General features: G+C 39.2%; 1 pseudogene; it reads right to left on the bottom strand.

The window, feature by feature from the left end:
• Window positions 1-542: 542 nt before the first annotated feature.
• Window positions 543-4,123, bottom strand: LOC143607551 (disease resistance protein RUN1-like; annotated as a pseudogene).
• Window positions 4,124-12,408: the final 8,285 nt, after the last annotated feature.

Consider the following 12,408-nt stretch of genomic DNA (forward strand, 5'->3'; position numbering starts at 1 on the left):
ATAGGGAAGGACACTTAAATGTTATTTATATAAAAAGAAAAGGTACTAGATTAGAAAAAAAAAAAAGCTTACACAAATCATCAAAACCCGAAATCAACAAAGAAAAGAAAAAAAACTATTTAAAAATTATAAAAAAGTGATTTTATGAGATGAGTAAAGATACATTTTATTAATCATTATTAATAAAATAAGTTGAGATTGTAAAATATGGAATAATCATCCCTAGGAGTTTCTCACAATTGTCCGTTACATCCAAATAATTAAAAGAACATAAATACATTTTACTTAACATTATAAAATTAACGGAGCTAGTAAAATGTACAAAAATGACAAGATTCAGAAACCCCAAAGCTCTAGCTACAAAAAAAATGTTTTTGTACTAAAATGGCGGAACCGACAAAGTCACAAAATCTCAAGAATGAAAATGACATTTTACTTGAGAAAAAAAAGGATGAAAAGTTATACACCAGTTAATTATTATTCACTTCTACTCAAGTATACTGCCAATAGGTATAAATTTTATTAATAGAAACGACATTTACCTTCAAAAAATCCAGAATTGTCCAAGCTGTAGTATCCTGTTGTAAATTGAAAAGGAGAGAGACCTCCACCAATGATGTGGTTCCATGACTTGTAATAACCCAACACATCTTCTTCCTCCTCCTCAATCTTTCCATCTTCATCATATACAACACTAATTCCACACTCCCTTGTAAATGGCTTTTTGTCACCATCACGCTCACTATGTGCTACAGTAACAGTAACCAAGTCACCTCCTTTCATCTCATTAGGCCCAAACATCCAATGGCTTAACATACATAAACACTCTCCACCGAACTTCACTTTGCCAATAATATGATCATAAATCCAGAAAAGCTTTTTTGTAATATTACTAAATTTGACCATTGGCAACAAAACCTATTCATCTGCATGAAATTGAAATGTTTCCACACAGCAGAAATTCAATCCTCGTAGCTTGTTAGGAGATGATGGAATGGTAAATGATATTGATGGGCCCTCACTTCTATATTCAATCCAATTCGGCATCTCATCCCCCAATAAAACGTGCTGAATATTCCTAATACATAATACATCATCTGCCAAATAAATATAGCATTAGTAATCACCATATATAAATTCATAACACACGCACACACGTGTGTGTATTCACACAACCAGAGACAATTAAGTTATTAGTTGAAACCTGGGTTCGACACTCAGTTGGTGTTCCTTTAAATATGTGAGTTGTCGGACGCCTTTCTTTAATAAAGTCTAAATTTGTCCAGCCCAAATTATGTAATACCTTTTCCTCAATATCTTTCATAGCTTGGATTTTCACCACACCATCAACTTCAAATGAACAAGGTAGTAACGGTTTCCAACAAAATCTTAAATTAAGTGGGGACATTTCGTGATTAAATTTAATTTTCTTTAGCGAGTGAGTGTAGATTGATAGTTTTCTTAGCGTGTGTGGAGGATGCTCGATTGATATAATCATTTCACAATTATTCATACCAAGTATCTCAAGCCTAGGAAGGCTTCTCACGCAATCAGGCATTGAAACAATTGGATTACCATCTAAATACAATTCCTTCAACATGAATAACCTACTGAAGTCCCTCGGAAAGGATTCGTTAGACAAGTTATTATTTGCAAGTGACAAAATTCTTAATGAGCTCGACAAAGAAAAAGCCATGAGCTTCAAGTCTCTTGGTGTAGTCCCAATTTCAGATACTACACAGGAACAACAACCATCTAACAATAGTGTTTCAACCTTCTTTAAGTTGCCGATGGATGTTGGAACCTTTTTAAGCCTGTAGCAGTAACTCAAATCAATGTGAACAAGTTCAACACATTGATCAATTGATTCACACACCTCAATCAAGCTTATGCACTTTCCAACTATTAACCTCTCAAGTGCAGGGAGTTTCAAAAAACCACCAACGCCACGAATACATTCACAAAAACTCAAATCAAGAATTTTCAATAATCCAAGCAATCATTTGTCTTTTGACATGTCAAAACACTCAATATTGCTATAGGACATGTCAACACTCAAGAGCAACCAGATTCTCCATTGGTAAGTCTAAAGGTATAGACTTTAAAGGAGAACCATGCATACACAACCATCTTAATTCTTCTGGGAAATCCTCATAAGATCCATTCAATTGCACATAATTGAGTTGCAGTAGCATTAGATTATCCATTTTATTTAATGACTCTGTTTTCACCTCAAATGATCCATGTAACTTCTTTTTGTCAAGCATTCTCATGTCAAGGGCAAGGCCTAGAATATCTTCTGTTACAAAGGGAATGCAAACAAAAGTATATAAATGCATATAGACAATACAAATACTTAGAGGAAACATAAATACTATAATATATACATGGGCGCTTACCTTTTCTTGTTTAAACACTTTGAATGACTCCTCGTGACACCATAATCGACTACGCCTCCATGGCTTCTGAGGAGATTCCTGACGCACTAAATCTCTTCCCATCTCTTGAATCAATGAATGCATAATCAAGTAATTCTTATTAACGTCGACACTAAGAAGGCATTTGTCAATGAGATTCATGATTCCAAATCGCGTCTCTATATCACATGCATTTAATATTGTTTCAGTAAAATATCTATCTTTTCCAACAAAGAAACAAGCAATATGCTTAAAAAATTCCATTTCATTTGATGACAAAGAGTCAAAGCTCATTTGAAAAACCTTTTTTATACTGGAATGAGGTTCTTTATTTAACCCTTTTAAGCACTCTTCCCAGTATGCTACATCTCGCTTTTGCAATAACTTGCCCAAAACCTCAAGAGCTAGTGGATGTCCTTGACAATACTTCACAAGCTTTTCCGAAACCTCTTTATAACCTTCTTTGGGATTGTGGCTCTCGAAGGCATGACTGCATAGAAGCTCTAATGATTCACGTTGATATAAGCCATTAAGTAAAACCTTTATGTGATTGGGATGTAGTTGTGACTTGAATGATGCACACCTTTCCGTCAAAGATGCATCCTTGGTTGTAATTATGATTTTGCTTCCCGGATGCAAACCTTTGTTTCCAAGTAAAGCATCCAGTTGGTCAAAACTACCAATATCATCAAGCACTATAAACACCTTTGTAGAGACTTCATTAACTTGTAATGCGAATCTTCTTGAAACGACTCCATGAAGATGCTTTTGTAAATCAGTCAATCCATCAAATCGTTCATTACATCTTGCGTTGATACCTTCAATTAAACTGCTTTTGTAGAAGTTACTAGAGTGTAATCGGAAAACATGTTTAGCCAATGATGTCTTCCCAATCCCACCCATGCCTATGATAGTGAGAATGTCAACAATATATATGACAAGATCCATCCGTCAACCATGAACCGATAGATTCAATATAACGATTCATCCCGATCAGACGTGGCCATGTATTACTTAAAGGTACACCTAACCTACGGTGGATGTCGGTAATAACTTCTTTAATAATCTCAGTCTCTTTCCTGGAATTTGAATTCATTGAGAAATACAGTATAAAACATCCAAACCAAATATAGTTGTGTAATAAAGATTTTAAAAATATAAGAGATTTACATTTACCTTCCCTTTGAATCTTTTCCTTTTAAGTCAGCGACCTCGATGAGTGCTTTCTTCCATAACTCTATCTTTTGAGCTAATTCACTTCTCTTGTATGCATTTGTTTCATCCTCCATCCTCCGTTTATGCTTCGCTATTGCTTCCCCGAAGCTGTCTTGTTGCTTCCGGACATCACTGGGTTCCACATGATAGAAGATGGGGATAACGATTTGGTTAAACTTCCTCTTCTGTTCAAGGATTAATGTCAATTCATCCAAGCACCATGTGGAAGAAGCATAATTCTTGGACAGGACTATTATAGAAGCCTTAGATGATTCGATTGCACTCTCCAGTTCTGGTTTCAATGGCTCTCCGGTTTCAATCTCTTCGTCATCCAAAAAGGTGGTGATATCCGCATCCAGAAGGGCGTTGTAGAGGTGATTGGTGAAGCTATTACGAGTGTCAACGCCTCTGAAACTTAAAAAAACTTCATATCTATGATTATGACCGTGATCCGATGAAGATCCTGGTAAATATTCAGTGAGAACAACCATTTGAAGCTACGAGTGATTCGAATAATAAGTCAACACCATTATTGATAGAGAAGTGGACCGAGTGGTTGTGGAATTTGTTTCAGGCCCCCAAGTGATGCTGCTTATATTATATATAAAATAATAATAATAATAATATTCTCTATTCTTACAATTAGAATTGGGCTCAACATTTATGTACTCGTGGTCACGTGTAAGTCACCATCCGATACAAAACCTCAACAACCAGTGAATTCATTGTAACATTACCCTTCGTAAACACTTTTAAAAAAATGGCGCCAAACAGATGCTTATGGAATAACTGAATCGCCACCGGACTCGATTCAAGGGCCCAAATAATCGAATAGACGCTGTGGCTCAGGGTCCGTTCTTGTTCACGAACCTGGTTTGGTGGTGGAGTACCAAATCAGTTCGGTGAGTTGGGCCAACCGAGTTCGAGTTATATTCAAACTCGTTCTAATAATAATGGATAAAATATAAATAAACAAGTTTGGTTTATTTATTAAGTTTGTTAGATAAAGAGAGTATGAATTTAAATTGTATTCAAGTTAGACTAGGAGTTATCTAGATCTTATATATACTCAATGTAATCAGTTTTTGAGTTAAGATTATTGATTAATAAAATTGCAAGTAGGCAACATTTCTTGTTTTCTGTTTTTTCTTTGATCTGTTTCTGATTATCAATTCACACACTATACTTTTTTCTTTATAACCGCGAACACACAACCTCAATAATCTTACTCATAAATTTACACCACTATCTACTACGATACGCAACACTCAACCTTAAGAGAAGAGACATCGTTTAACACACATTGATGCCACTAGACCACAAACCCTTTGGTATATAGTGTATATCTTTTTTATTTGTATTGGATGATGTATTTTTTTTATAACACATCGGTCAGTAGTTACACTTATACCATTTCACATAAACTGACACGTCTCAATTTTGACAAAAAAATCAAGGAAGTTGTTTATAGCAACAATCTAGCGTTTAATGATAATAATTAATGTTTACCGGCATAAATGATTAGCCTTTTTAAGGTCAGCTTTGGAATCCTGGTCTTTGATGTGTTTTATCATTCTTTTTTGAACAGGGCCGGCCAGAGGTAAGGGCGAGGAGGGCTACGGCCCCAGACCCACTCCCTCCGGGGGCCCGAAGCCTTTTATTTTCAACTTTTATATTTTTTAACCTGACCCTCATAACTACCTTTCTTATGGTTGTTAAAGTGAGGATAAAGGAGAAAGTAAAATTGAGTTTCCGACGACCTACCTGGTGCTCTGTAGTGAAGGATAGAAGGCGTAGAAGATGAATGAAAAAGAAGATAAGATAAAACATTTTAAATAGACATAAACATCTATCTATCTAAAAGGCTAATATAAAAGTCTAACCGACTAGTAAAAGGAGAAAGCCAGATGTAGCGCAGCCCAAGTTTAGTATTTTCACTATTTGTTTATTTTATTGTTTTTTTTTACCCGGTTAATTTGGATCACTGACAAACCACTGATCATTCCGATCTTCATTTCACTCTCAGAAGAAAACCCTTATATATGCGAGAAAACTTGCCCAACTTGAGCCGTTTATCTTTTTCTCAAGTGGAACTTACTTGAGCCTCTTTTTTTTTTTTGTCTCAAGTGTAACTTAAATCCAAGGTGTTCCATATTTTTACTATTTTGTTGTCACTCTATTCAAAGTTGTTTTATTATTATTACTATTGCTATTATAATTATTACTATTTATATTTTTTACGAGTAGTTTAAATTTTTTATTTTATCATTGAGTACTATTTTTTTAAGTGAAAACCCTTTTAAGATCATAAGCTTTCTTCTAGCTGATTACTAAATATATATTTTAGAAAAAAAATGATTATACTCTTAATATATTATTTTTATTGCTTATAATTGTTTAGAATTCAGGTTATTTTACTCATCAATTTCTCTTCCCTCCCTAGATTTTTTTACACTCTCAGAGACGGCACTGTTTTTGAATATAAGTTCCATTTGTGATTGTGTTTACAGTGACTGGTACCGATCAATTCGACAACCCAAAAGCTAACCAATAAATGTTAAGCTTTCACTAAAGATTGTTTCACTCGATACCAAAAGTTTATGCCAACCATTTAACTTAAGTGATCTAGTTCTTTAGGCCTGCTATTTAGATCATGCAATACGAGTATCACAAACCTAGTCTCCATGGACCACTTATAATTTAACGTCATGCCACGTAGGGTTCACTCGTAAATATGTTTCAAACCACTCAATTCTGTAATGGGTTAACTCAACTGTGTAATGGTGCGTCACTGTGTTAGACTGTTGTTATGCTAACTTGCTAAGATGAATGTGGGCGTTGGCCCATTACAAATGGGCCTTAACAATAAAATCATAACAAATTATAGGGTGTGTCATGTGTGTGTCTCACATGGCATTGTTTGGAATATAATAGGACTCTAGTTAGCGACAATTATTTTTTCCAATGTTATAAAAATTTCTTAAAAACAACGATTTACATATTATTTCTTTAATTACATCGACTCGATATGATTTTTGTCCGAGGTAGTCAAGCAAAATTTTTTGAGGTCCATAATCACACCATCTAAAAATCCTCATTGACCCACATGTGGCGATATGTTTATATATTGTCTCCAAATATCTCCCTATTTCATAGTTATTCATTTCAAATAGAGATCCGGCAATGTTGGCTCTTGAATGCTAAATTCTCAAACATGACAAGCTTCAAATTGCGTAGAATTGTTAAGGTTTTCAAAAACATCTTTGATGTTGTACCCCGGTTTTGTTCGTTGGGAAGCCCTAGAACATTTGTCACCGCGTCTAAACCATTACAAAATGTAAGAATTGCATACAAGGTCTGATTGTTGTTAGAGATGGACAAATAGACAACAAATGGGAGCTTTTGGTGCTCCTTTTCGTGTCATATGTTTTTATGCCAAATGTGTATGAAAACAAATGTGCTTTCAACCAGGTTTTAACCATTTTGTTCGATTTCATGTTTTGATCCAAAAAGAAAAATAAATTGCTATGTGAACACAGGAAAAAACGGATGAAAAGGTCGAGCAAACATGTCAAGAGGTAACAGACGCAGCCGATAAAGTTAAAGAAGGATTCAATGAGGTAGTTATGAAAATTTTAATGATATTTTTTTTTTTTACATAATGATATAATATCATAAATGACAATTTATATTCTACAAAAAGGTTTTCTTTAGTCAATTGTTGTCATTTTTTTATAATTTGTTCATTTTAGGTTTCAAATATGAAAAAAGAAGTTATGGGAAAGCTTTCAGAAGCCAAAGGAAGTTTAACAAAACGCGCAGGCGAAAATGTTGTTGATGTTGCTGCGAAAAAAACTAAAGAACAAGTTATCAAGAAACTCAAATGAAAACTAATACAACTTTTTGAGGAAAACGAAATATGTTACTGCTAGTTTCTATGTATTATTTTGCTTCTCACTTGTATCATATATATATTTTATAGTAGAAGTTATGTTATTTATAATTACTCTTGTTTAATTCATTAAAACTTTATTATAATTATGTTCCCAAATTTACAATATGTCATTATATGAAAACAAAGTACAAGCAACATTTACATAACATGGTCGCTGAAGAGGTAGGTCCCAGCAGAGCTCAGTTGGACCCGCAAGACTCACCTTAAACAGGGACGTCTGCGCAGAGACCAACTGGATCCGCAGGACCAACCATGCTCAGAGACGTGACGTCCTTACGCGCAGTATGCAAGCTGGTCCCGCAGGAAATGCCTCCCATGGTGAAGGACTCCGCCTGTTCCCGCAGCCTCGGATACAAGCCATGAGGGAAGGCCACCCGCGCAGCATGGCTACACGCACTAGGTACTTAGCTCTCGTTCAGTGTCACCTGAAGGAATGAGCAAGGCCGGGAGCAATCCCGCACAGAGGCGGGAGGGGGAATACTCCCGCCCAAATAAGCCAGTCTATACTGAAGGACCTTTCACCGTACCTGACGAGGTATGGGCGAAAGATCTGATCAGGGATACGACAGCTCACTGATACAGTATGGCGAGCAGCATGCTCCTGTACTGTATCACTATTAAGCCGCTGCCTACTCACCAACTACTGTCATACCACGTGCGTAGCCGGCAGTTGGTGGAAAGGGAATAGTATACAGCAGGCCTGGTCGCTATCAGCCGCTGCCTACCCACCAACTACCAGCAGGGCACGTGCGTAGGCTACTGTTGATGAACAGGAACACTGTTGCAGCCGGCCATACCTCCTTGGAAACCTACCTTCGGCTATAAATACCCCAAATGGTATGATCATCTGGTATTATCCAACAACATATCTTACTACATTATCATCATATTATACCTGATATCTGCTCTAGCAATCTCTTAATATACTTTTATATTTAAAGAGCAATCTAGTCTGATTCTCACGCCGGAGGGTGGTCACAAGGAGGAACCCCCCCCCCTTCTCAGTGACGAGCTCACGGTGTCGGTTTTGCAGGTTATCAGAAGAACCATCTTCCAAGGGTCTAACCCCTCGTGGGAAACAGCTATCCAACCCCCAGGTTACCAGTAATCTGTCCGGGGTCCGGTTAGTGTTTCTTCATTGGCGCCATCCGTGCATAAAGCTAGAACTTTATTTTTCTCAGTTTTTTCAAACTTCTACAAAGATGGTTAGAGAAATTCCGGTAACCATAACCCCTGCTACTAGGGGGAATACCGGCAACACAGTTTTTACGAACACTACCCCGGCTACCGAAGCCGGGACAAGCGAAGTAAATTTTACGAACACTACCCCACTTACCAAAGCTGGGGCAAGTGCAGTAAATGAGCGCCTACTGGGATCCACCGATACCCAGGTTGAGAAACGAAGACTCCCCCGCCAGACTCTCGATGAAGTTAAGGCATGGGCGGAGGCACGACAAAAGGAATTCCAGGCTGAGTTGGACGAACGCTTGCGTTCCGTACAACAGGCCGACGAATTCGAATACTGGGAGGATGACTCGGATGAATCCGACTCTGACGCGAACCCTCGCCATAGGGCAAAAGGGAAGCGTAAGGAAACGGAATCCCAACCGAAAAGGCATTTTGGACAAGCCTTCAAACCAAAAAGCACAGGAGGAAGTCCACGAGACTTCTCTAAAACGTTCAGACCAAACGTTGCAAATGCAGGAACGTCCAAATTTGCAAGGGACATTGCTGAAGCAATCGCCCCAAAGAGTGCCAAACAAATGCCCAACATAGGCACATATGACGGTATATCTGATCCAGACGATCATTTGAACAGGTTCATAGCAGGGGCAACCGTCAGCAATTGGACGGAACCCACGTGGTGTTACATGTTCCAAATGACGCTGGTTGGGGCTGCTAGAGCATGGTTCGATCGTCTACCGGTCAACCACATCTACGACTGGGCAGACTTCCAACAAAAGTTTAGCCAACACTTCAGCCAGCAACGGAAGTATACCGAGGAGCAATGGACAATCCTCAAATGCATACGAGAGGAAGACGAATCTCTGCCAAACTTCATCACTCGCTTCAACTCAAAGAAGTTAAGTTTGGGCAATATCAGTGAAGATCTTGTTCGCGCTGCCTTCATCCAGGGCGCACATGACCCGGAGCTCATCCGCACCCTAACGGGTAAAGATGGCATGCCATCCACATGGGATGGCATCATGACAGCAGCAAAACGCTATGCGGAAACAGAGAAGCAACTGGGTAGAGATCTCCCACAGAGCACAAACCTCTACACCCAGAGGACGAGAGAAGACAACGTCCTCACCGCCCGATTAAATAAAAAACGAAAGCTAGGCATCTGGCAGTCAAGGGTAAACTTTGACACCTCATCCGGCTTGCAAAATCGGTTGGGCGGAAGGGATAACGTACAGTCGCACCGGAACTCCAGATGGACGCCACTCACCAAAAGCGTCACTGAGATATTCGCCACTGAAGGGCTCCCATGGCCAAAACCGCCAATAATCCGACATCGTCACGATGCAGATCGGAGCAAATACTGTGACTTTCACAAGACAAAGGGCCACAACACTGAAGAATGCATAGATGTAAAAGATATGGTCGAAGCATTTGTCAGAGATGGGACGCTCGCGCACCTCGTGGCGTAATAAAGGCTGAGCAGGCGGGTGCGTATAGAACCCCAGCTGGGGAAAACACGAATCAATTCCGGCTTCAAAATCGAGACTACATGCTGCGTAAAGAACGAGATCCCGAACCAGGTGCGTATCGGCTCGATGGCACTCCCATCCCAACAAGGAAGGGAGCTCATTTACACATTTTGCATGTAAATCAATTCCAATCTGTAAAGAAAAGGCCAAGAGCCACTTCTAATGGAAATGATTCTCTTAAGAATATCGAAGCTGATGATTTTACATTTAATACTTTTCTGGACACTAATATGCCGGTTTTCACCGCATAATTACGTGAAGTCATTGCATGGGAAGGCGGTCCTACCCGCACGAACCCAAAAACTTGACAAACCTTCACGCAGGTCAGTTGAAGGGGAAAAAGTTCAGCACCCAAAAATGAAAGTGACGGTCTATCCGCATGAATCATTAACGAAACTGAATAATAACCTATCAACAACCGCGCGTCGAACGGTTAAAACTATCCAACACTGGTGACGGCATTCACATTACGTGAAGTCGTTGCGTGGGAAGGCGGTCTTACCCGCACGAACCCAATAACGTGGCAAACTTTCACGCAGGTCAGATAAGGGTAAAGTTTTGCCATCCTACTAAGTGCAAGTGACGGTTCTACCCGCACAATCACGAAAGAGGAAGCAAAACTTCACACCTATTATCAACCACGTTCAAAGGTCAACTTGTCCTCAAAAGGTAAGAAAAACCTACACGCAGGTCAGATAAGGGTAAAGTTTTGCCATCCTACTAAGTGCAAGTGACGGTTCTACCCGCACAATCACGAAAGAGGAAGCAAAACTTCACACCTATTATCAACCACGTTCAAAGGTTAACTTGTCCTCAAAAGGTAAGAAAAACCTACACGCAGGTCAGATAAGGGTAAAGTTTTGCCATCCTACTAAGTGCAAGTGACGGTTCTACCCGCACAATCACGAAAGAGGAAGCAAAACTTCACACCTATTATCAACCACGTTCAAAGGTTAACTTGTCCTCAAAAGGTAAGAAAAACCTACACGCAGGTCAGATAAGGGTAAAGTTTTGCCATCCTACTAAGTGCAAGTGACGGTTCTACCCGCACAATCACGAAAGAGGAAGCAAAACTTCACACCTATTATCAACCACGTTCAAAGGTCAACTTGTCCTCAAAAGGTAAGAAAAACCTACACGCAGGTCAGATAAGGGTAAAGTTTTGCCATCCTACTAAGTGCAAGTGACGGTTCTACCCGCACAATCACGAAAGAGGAAGCAAAACTTCACACCTATTATCAACCACGTTCAAAGGTTAACTTATCTTAATGCCTTAGAAATTTCGAAAAGGAAAACCTACACGCAGGTCAGATAAAAGTTAAAGATTAGCCATCCTACCAAGTGCAAGTGACGGTTCTACCCGCACAATCACGAAGGAGGAAGCGAAACTTTAACCCACTATCAACCACGTTCAAAGGTTCTTATTCTAAACACTTGGAAAATTGCTAATTTAAACTAAGTATGCAAGTCATAAGTTTATAAAGCAAGGAACCCAAAGAAGGAAATAACAATCTTATACGCAAAAAGATTAATATTTCAAGAATATATTACAAGAATGGCCGGGTAACTACCCGCCTAAAAGAAAAAAAAAAACTATACAAGTCTATCTTAGCAATGGGAAGGGATCTTCAGGATCAAGCTTCAGGGCCGCTTCCACTTGGACCCGCTCCGTCAGAAGAACGGGGTGGTTCGAGGAACGCTTTGAGGACAGCTAACCCATCATCAGCAGCAGCTACTTCGTCCACCTTCTCCACCACTGGATGCGGGAAGGCGGCGTATTGGTTCAATGCTTGGTCATAAATGGCTTCGGTATCCACATTGAACAAAGGGAAGTTGGAAGGCGGGACGCCTTTCTCAACAAACCCTAGACCAAGCATGAAGCCGGCCTTTTCCCCATCATCATGAGAAGCGTTGAGGGCTGCGGTCATAGCATCATCGTAAGAGGTCTCTGAAAAGACCCGACGCACAACCTACAAAGAAAACACAAGTATTAGAACCTTTTCTTACAAAAGAAATGCGTGAAGATAAATCTAAACATACCTGAGGCAACGCTTCTCGAAGTAGCCATTGGAGGGTAGCTTGCACTTCGTCACGGGCGCGTTCGGCT

The sequence above is a fragment of the Bidens hawaiensis genome, unplaced genomic scaffold (assembly GCF_021521415.1).
Source record: "Bidens hawaiensis isolate Kalapana, Puna unplaced genomic scaffold, B.hawaiensis_p1.1 tig00083485_1, whole genome shotgun sequence".
Taxonomy (NCBI): Eukaryota; Viridiplantae; Streptophyta; class Magnoliopsida; order Asterales; family Asteraceae; genus Bidens; species Bidens hawaiensis.